Source organism: Scyliorhinus torazame, chromosome 4 (genome assembly GCF_047496885.1).
Source record: "Scyliorhinus torazame isolate Kashiwa2021f chromosome 4, sScyTor2.1, whole genome shotgun sequence".
In the NCBI taxonomy this organism is placed as follows: domain Eukaryota; kingdom Metazoa; phylum Chordata; class Chondrichthyes; order Carcharhiniformes; family Scyliorhinidae; genus Scyliorhinus; species Scyliorhinus torazame.
In genome coordinates, this window is record NC_092710.1 from 305,388,395 (window position 1) to 305,395,894 (window position 7,500).

The window sequence follows — 7,500 nt, forward strand, 5'->3', positions numbered from 1 at the left end:
TGCTCTCTGCGTCCTCGCCATTCCTCCCAACACTTGCCTGCGGGCTCAACTCAGGCAGGCGGCTTGGTCGGGCCATTCAGCTGCTGCAGCTTTGCCGGGCCTTTGCAACGCAGCACGGTTGTGTGCCTTGGCGTGCTGCACTTTGATGGGCACGCCAGCTGGCCCGTGTGGCCGCAAGCCAGTGTGTCGGCAGGACGTTCTCTCTCCTAGCCTGAAGGCGCCGCATGAATGCAAGTTGTGGCATTGGGGCTGGTGTGGAAAGCGAAGGAAGAGAGAGCTGGCTTGCATTGCCTGCCTGACCCTTGTGCTGGCTGTGCTGAGAGAAGTGCGCAGCGTTGCAATGTGGAAAGGCAGCAGCGTGCAGGCGGCAGGCTGGTGTGAGGTGGGCGGGGCTTGCAGTTTTCATTGGGGAGGTGGAGAAGAAAAAAGAGAGCCAAGTGGGGACGGCATGAAGGGGAGCGAGTATCAGGCATATAGGCTAGAATTAGCAGGTGAAGGAGAGAAAGAGGAGGAGAAGTAGAAGTAGAAGTAGAAAAAGAGAGAGAAAAAATTGAAAACAACCGGAAAGAAGAAGTGGCGAGGTTGCTAGGGTGGCCAGATTGAATAGGCGAGAAGACGGTGATGCAGATGCCTACGGCCATACTAGTCTGAAAACGCCCGATCTCGTCTGATCTCGGAAGCTAAGCAGACTCAGGCCTGGTTAGTACTTGGATGGGAGACCGCCTGGGAATACCAGGTGCAGTAGGCTTTTGCGGCCAGCAGAGACTGCTCACGCCAAGCACTCTCCACACCAGAGGCAGGCCAACCTTTTGCTGCTCTCTGCGTCCTCGCCATTCCTCCCAACACTTGCCTGCGGGCTCAACTCAGGCAGGCGGCTTGGTCGGGCCATTCAGCTGCTGCAGCTTTGCCGGGCCTTTGCAACGCAGCACGGTTGTGTGCCTTGGCGTGCTGCACTTTGATGGGCACGCCAGCTGGCCCGTGTGGCCGCAAGCCAGTGTGTCGGCAGGACGTTCTCTCTCCTAGCCTGAAGGCGCCGCATGAATGCAAGTTGTGGCATTGGGGCTGGTGTGGAAAGCGAAGGAAGAGAGAGCTGGCTTGCATTGCCTGCCTGACCCTTGTGCTGGCTGTGCTGAGAGAAGTGCGCAGCGTTGCAATGTGGAAAGGCAGCAGCGTGCAGGCGGCAGGCTGGTGTGAGGTGGGCGGGGCTTGCAGTTTTCCTTGGGGAGGTGGAGAAGAAAAAAGAGAGCTAGGTGGGGACGGCATGAAGGGGAGCGAGTATCAGGCATATAGGCTAGAATTAGCAGGAGAAGGAGAGAAAGAGTAGGAGAAGTAGAAGTAGAAGTAGAAAAAGAGAGAGAAAAAATTGAAAACAACCGGAAAGAAGAAGTGGCGAGGGTGCTAGGGTGGCCAGCTTGAATAGGCGAGAAGACGGTGCTGCAGCTGCCTACGGCCATACTAGTCTGAAAACGCCCGATCTCGTCTGATCTCGGAAGCTAAGCAGACTCAGGCCTGGTTAGTACTTGGATGGGAGACCGCCTGGGAATACCAGGTGCAGTAGGCTTTTGCGGCCAGCAGTGACTGCTCACGCCAAGCACTCTCCACACCAGAGGCAGGCCAACCTTTTGCTGCTCTCTGCGTCCTCGCCATTCCTCCCAACACTTGCCTGCGGGCTCAACTCAGGCAGGCGGCTTGGTCGGGCCATTCAGCTGCTGCAGCTTTGCCGGGCCTTTGCAACGCAGCACGGTTGTGTGCCTTGGCGTGCTGCACTTTGATGGGCACGCCAGCTGGCCCGTGTGGCCGCAAGCCAGTGTGTCGGCAGGACGTTCTCTCTCCTAGCCTGAAGGCGCCGCATGAATGCAAGTTGTGGCATTGGGGCTGGTGTGGAAAGCGAAGGAAGAGAGAGCTGGCTTGCATTGCCTGCCTGACCCTTGTGCTGGCTGTGCTGAGAGAAGTGCGCAGCGTTGCAATGTGGAAAGGCAGCAGCGTGCAGGCGGCAGGCTGGTGTGAGGTGGGCGGGGCTTGCAGTTTTCATTGGGGAGGTGGAGAAGAAAAAAGAGAGCCAAGTGGGGACGGCATGAAGGGGAGCGAGTATCAGGCATATAGGCTAGAATTAGCAGGTGAAGGAGAGAAAGAGGAGGAGAAGTAGAAGTAGAAGTAGAAAAAGAGAGAGAAAAAATTGAAAACAACCGGAAAGAAGAAGTGGCGAGGTTGCTAGGGTGGCCAGCTTGAATAGGCGAGAAGACGGCGGTGCAGATGCCTACGGCCATACTAGTCTGAAAACGCCCGATCTCGTCTGATCTCGGAAGCTAAGCAGACTCAGGCCTGGTTAGTACTTGGATGGGAGACCGCCTGGGAATACCAGGTGCAGTAGGCTTTTGTGGCCAGCAGAGACTGCTCACGCCAAGCACTCTCCACACCAGAGGCAGGCCAACCTTTTGCTGCTCTCTGCGTCCTCGCCATTCCTCCCAACACTTGCCTGCGGGCTCAACTCAGGCAGGCGGCTTGGTCGGGCCATTCAGCTGCTGCAGCTTTGCCGGGCCTTTGCAACGCAGCACGGTTGTGTGCCTTGGCGTGCTGCACTTTGATGGGCACGCCAGCTGGCCCGTGTGGCCGCAAGCCAGTGTGTCGGCAGGACGTTCTCTCTCCTAGCCTGAAGGCGCCGCATGAATGCAAGTTGTGGCATTGGGGCTGGTGTGGAAAGCGAAGGAAGAGAGAGCTGGCTTGCATTGCCTGCCTGACCCTTGTGCTGGCTGTGCTGAGAGAAGTGCGCAGCGTTGCAATGTGGAAAGGCAGCAGCGTGCAGGCGGCAGGCTGGTGTGAGGTGGGCGGGGCTTGCAGTTTTCATTGGGGAGGTGGAGAAGAAAAAAGAGAGCCAAGTGGGGACGGCATGAAGGGGAGCGAGTATCAGGCATATAGGCTAGAATTAGCAGGTGAAGGAGAGAAAGAGGAGGAGAAGTAGAAGTAGAAGTAGAAAAAGAGAGAGAAAAAATTGAAAACAACCGGAAAGAAGAAGTGGCGAGGTTGCTAGGGTGGCCAGATTGAATAGGCGAGAAGACGGTGGTGCAGATGCCTACGGCCATACTAGTCTGAAAACGCCCGATCTCGTCTGATCTCGGAAGCTAAGCAGACTCAGGCCTGGTTAGTACTTGGATGGGAGACCGCCTGGGAATACCAGGTGCAGTAGGCTTTTGCGGCCAGCAGAGACTGCTCACGCCAAGCACTCTCCACACCAGAGGCAGGCCAACCTTTTGCTGCTCTCTGCGTCCTCGCCATTCCTCCCAACACTTGCCTGCGGGCTCAACTCAGGCAGGCGGCTTGGTCGGGCCATTCAGCTGCTGCAGCTTTGCCGGGCCTTTGCAACGCAGCACGGTTGTGTGCCTTGGCGTGCTGCACTTTGATGGGCACGCCAGCTGGCCCGTGTGGCCGCAAGCCAGTGTGTCGGCAGGACGTTCTCTCTCCTAGCCTGAAGGCGCCGCATGAATGCAAGTTGTGGCATTGGGGCTGGTGTGGAAAGCGAAGGAAGAGAGAGCTGGCTTGCATTGCCTGCCTGACCCTTGTGCTGGCTGTGCTGAGAGAAGTGCGCAGCGTTGCAATGTGGAAAGGCAGCAGCGTGCAGGCGGCAGGCTGGTGTGAGGTGGGCGGGGCTTGCAGTTTTCCTTGGGGAGGTGGAGAAGAAAAAAGAGAGCTAGGTGGGGACGGCATGAAGGGGAGCGAGTATCAGGCATATAGGCTAGAATTAGCAGGAGAAGGAGAGAAAGAGTAGGAGAAGTAGAAGTAGAAGTAGAAAAAGAGAGAGAAAAAATTGAAAACAACCGGAAAGAAGAAGTGGCGAGGGTGCTAGGGTGGCCAGCTTGAATAGGCGAGAAGACGGTGCTGCAGCTGCCTACGGCCATACTAGTCTGAAAACGCCCGATCTCGTCTGATCTCGGAAGCTAAGCAGACTCAGGCCTGGTTAGTACTTGGATGGGAGACCGCCTGGGAATACCAGGTGCAGTAGGCTTTTGCGGCCAGCAGTGACTGCTCACGCCAAGCACTCTCCACACCAGAGGCAGGCCAACCTTTTGCTGCTCTCTGCGTCCTCGCCATTCCTCCCAACACTTGCCTGCGGGCTCAACTCAGGCAGGCGGCTTGGTCGGGCCATTCAGCTGCTGCAGCTTTGCCGGGCCTTTGCAACGCAGCACGGTTGTGTGCCTTGGCGTGCTGCACTTTGATGGGCACGCCAGCTGGCCCGTGTGGCCGCAAGCCAGTGTGTCGGCAGGACGTTCTCTCTCCTAGCCTGAAGGCGCCGCATGAATGCAAGTTGTGGCATTGGGGCTGGTGTGGAAAGCGAAGGAAGAGAGAGCTGGCTTGCATTGCCTGCCTGACCCTTGTGCTGGCTGTGCTGAGAGAAGTGCGCAGCGTTGCAATGTGGAAAGGCAGCAGCGTGCAGGCGGCAGGCTGGTGTGAGGTGGGCGGGGCTTGCAGTTTTCATTGGGGAGGTGGAGAAGAAAAAAGAGAGCCAAGTGGGGACGGCATGAAGGGGAGCGAGTATCAGGCATATAGGCTAGAATTAGCAGGTGAAGGAGAGAAAGAGGAGGAGAAGTAGAAGTAGAAGTAGAAAAAGAGAGAGAAAAAATTGAAAACAACCGGAAAGAAGAAGTGGCGAGGTTGCTAGGGTGGCCAGATTGAATAGGCGAGAAGACGGTGGTGCAGATGCCTACGGCCATACTAGTCTGAAAACGCCCGATCTCGTCTGATCTCGGAAGCTAAGCAGACTCAGGCCTGGTTAGTACTTGGATGGGAGACCGCCTGGGAATACCAGGTGCAGTAGGCTTTTGCGGCCAGCAGAGACTGCTCACGCCAAGCACTCTCCACACCAGAGGCAGGCCAACCTTTTGCTGCTCTCTGCGTCCTCGCCATTCCTCCCAACACTTGCCTGCGGGCTCAACTCAGGCAGGCGGCTTGGTCGGGCCATTCAGCTGCTGCAGCTTTGCCGGGCCTTTGCAACGCAGCACGGTTGTGTGCCTTGGCGTGCTGCACTTTGATGGGCACGCCAGCTGGCCCGTGTGGCCGCAAGCCAGTGTGTCGGCAGGACGTTCTCTCTCCTAGCCTGAAGGCGCCGCATGAATGCAAGTTGTGGCATTGGGGCTGGTGTGGAAAGCGAAGGAAGAGAGAGCTGGCTTGCATTGCCTGCCTGACCCTTGTGCTGGCTGTGCTGAGAGAAGTGCGCAGCGTTGCAATGTGGAAAGGCAGCAGCGTGCAGGCGGCAGGCTGGTGTGAGGTGGGCGGGGCTTGCAGTTTTCCTTGGGGAGGTGGAGAAGAAAAAAGAGAGCTAGGTGGGGACGGCATGAAGGGGAGCGAGTATCAGGCATATAGGCTAGAATTAGCAGGAGAAGGAGAGAAAGAGTAGGAGAAGTAGAAGTAGAAGTAGAAAAAGAGAGAGAAAAAATTGAAAACAACCGGAAAGAAGAAGTGGCGAGGGTGCTAGGGTGGCCAGCTTGAATAGGCGAGAAGACGGTGCTGCAGCTGCCTACGGCCATACTAGTCTGAAAACGCCCGATCTCGTCTGATCTCGGAAGCTAAGCAGACTCAGGCCTGGTTAGTACTTGGATGGGAGACCGCCTGGGAATACCAGGTGCAGTAGGCTTTTGCGGCCAGCAGTGACTGCTCACGCCAAGCACTCTCCACACCAGAGGCAGGCCAACCTTTTGCTGCTCTCTGCGTCCTCGCCATTCCTCCCAACACTTGCCTGCGGGCTCAACTCAGGCAGGCGGCTTGGTCGGGCCATTCAGCTGCTGCAGCTTTGCCGGGCCTTTGCAACGCAGCACGGTTGTGTGCCTTGGCGTGCTGCACTTTGATGGGCACGCCAGCTGGCCCGTGTGGCCGCAAGCCAGTGTGTCGGCAGGACGTTCTCTCTCCTAGCCTGAAGGCGCCGCATGAATGCAAGTTGTGGCATTGGGGCTGGTGTGGAAAGCGAAGGAAGAGAGAGCTGGCTTGCATTGCCTGCCTGACCCTTGTGCTGGCTGTGCTGAGAGAAGTGCGCAGCGTTGCAATGTGGAAAGGCAGCAGCGTGCAGGCGGCAGGCTGGTGTGAGGTGGGCGGGGCTTGCAGTTTTCATTGGGGAGGTGGAGAAGAAAAAAGAGAGCCAAGTGGGGACGGCATGAAGGGGAGCGAGTATCAGGCATATAGGCTAGAATTAGCAGGTGAAGGAGAGAAAGAGGAGGAGAAGTAGAAGTAGAAGTAGAAAAAGAGAGAGAAAAAATTGAAAACAACCGGAAAAAAGAAGTGGCGAGGTTGCTAGGGTGGCCAGCTTGAATAGGCGAGAAGACGGTGCTGCAGATGCCTATGGCCATACTAGTCTGAAAACGCCCGATCTCGTCTGATCTCGGAAGCTAAGCAGACTCAGGCCTGGTTAGTACTTGGATGGGAGACCGCCTGGGAATACCAGGTGCAGTAGGCTTTTGCGGCCAGCAGAGACTGCTCACGCCAAGCACTCTCCACACCAGAGGCAGGCCAACCTTTTGCTGCTCTCTGCGTCCTCGCCATTCCTCCCAACACTTGCCTGCGGGCTCAACTCAGGCAGGCGGCTTGGTCGGGCCATTCAGCTGCTGCAGCTTTGCCGGGCCTTTGCAACGCAGCATGGTTGTGTGCCTTGGCGTGCTGCACTTTGATGGGCACGCCAGCTGGCCCGTGTGGCCGCAAGCCAGTGTGTCGGCAGGACGTTCTCTCTCCTAGCCTGAAGGCGCCGCATGAATGCAAGTTGTGGCATTGGGGCTGGTGTGGAAAGCGAAGGAAGAGAGAGCTGGCTTGCATTGCCTGCCTGACCCTTGTGCTGGCTGTGCTTAGAGAAGTGCGCAGCGTTGCAATGTGGAAAGGCAGCAGCGTGCAGGCGGCAGGCTGGTGTGAGGTGGGCGGGGCTTGCAGTTTTCATTGGGGAGGTGGAGAAGAAAAAAGAGAGCCAAGTGGGGACGGCATGAAGGGGAGCGAGTATCAGGCATATAGGCTAGAATTAGCAGGTGAAGGAGAGAAAGAGGAGGAGAAGTAGAAGTAGAAGTAGAAAAAGAGAGAGAAAAAATTGAAAACAACCGGAAAGAAGAAGTGGCGAGGTTGCTAGGGTGGCCAGCTTGAATAGGCGAGAAGACGGTGGTGCAGATGCCTACGGCCATACTAGTCTGAAAACGCCCGATCTCGTCTGATCTCGGAAGCTAAGCAGACTCAGGCCTGGTTAGTACTTGGATGGGAGACCGCCTGGGAATACCAGGTGCAGTAGGCTTTTGCGGCCAGCAGAGACTGCTCACGCCAAGCACTCTCCACACCAGAGGCAGGCCAACCTTTTGCTGCTCTCTGCGTCCTCGCCATTCCTCCCAACACTTGCCTGCGGGCTCAACTCAGGCAGGCGGCTTGGTCGGGCCATTCAGCTGTTGCAGCTTTGCCGGGCCTTTGCAACGCAGCACGGTTGTGTGCCTTGGCGTGCTGCACTTTGATGGGCACGCCAGCTGGCCCGTGTGGCCGCAAGCCAGT

At 57.1% G+C, this 7,500-nt stretch overlaps 9 non-coding genes across 9 annotated transcripts; all 9 read left to right on the top strand.

The window, feature by feature from the left end:
• Positions 1–629: 629 nt before the first annotated feature.
• LOC140412935 (5S ribosomal RNA) lies at positions 630–748 on the top strand. The gene has a single exon (XR_011942118.1). It is a non-coding gene; the product is annotated as a 5S ribosomal RNA (ribosomal RNA).
• A 694-nt stretch (positions 749–1,442) lies between these two features.
• On the top strand, positions 1,443–1,561 carry LOC140412936 (5S ribosomal RNA). Its single transcript, XR_011942119.1, has one exon. It is a non-coding gene; the product is annotated as a 5S ribosomal RNA (ribosomal RNA).
• A 694-nt stretch (positions 1,562–2,255) lies between these two features.
• On the top strand, positions 2,256–2,374 carry LOC140412937 (5S ribosomal RNA). Its single transcript, XR_011942120.1, has one exon. It is a non-coding gene; the product is annotated as a 5S ribosomal RNA (ribosomal RNA).
• Positions 2,375–3,068: 694 nt separating this feature from the next.
• On the top strand, positions 3,069–3,187 carry LOC140412938 (5S ribosomal RNA). Its single transcript, XR_011942121.1, has one exon. It is a non-coding gene; the product is annotated as a 5S ribosomal RNA (ribosomal RNA).
• Positions 3,188–3,881: 694 nt separating this feature from the next.
• On the top strand, positions 3,882–4,000 carry LOC140412940 (5S ribosomal RNA). Its single transcript, XR_011942123.1, has one exon. It is a non-coding gene; the product is annotated as a 5S ribosomal RNA (ribosomal RNA).
• Positions 4,001–4,694: 694 nt separating this feature from the next.
• Positions 4,695–4,813, top strand: LOC140412941 (5S ribosomal RNA). The gene has a single exon (XR_011942124.1). It is a non-coding gene; the product is annotated as a 5S ribosomal RNA (ribosomal RNA).
• Positions 4,814–5,507: 694 nt separating this feature from the next.
• LOC140412942 (5S ribosomal RNA) lies at positions 5,508–5,626 on the top strand. Its single transcript, XR_011942125.1, has one exon. It is a non-coding gene; the product is annotated as a 5S ribosomal RNA (ribosomal RNA).
• A 694-nt stretch (positions 5,627–6,320) lies between these two features.
• Positions 6,321–6,439, top strand: LOC140413317 (5S ribosomal RNA). Its single transcript, XR_011942490.1, has one exon. It is a non-coding gene; the product is annotated as a 5S ribosomal RNA (ribosomal RNA).
• Positions 6,440–7,133: 694 nt separating this feature from the next.
• On the top strand, positions 7,134–7,252 carry LOC140412943 (5S ribosomal RNA). Its single transcript, XR_011942126.1, has one exon. It is a non-coding gene; the product is annotated as a 5S ribosomal RNA (ribosomal RNA).
• Positions 7,253–7,500: the final 248 nt, after the last annotated feature.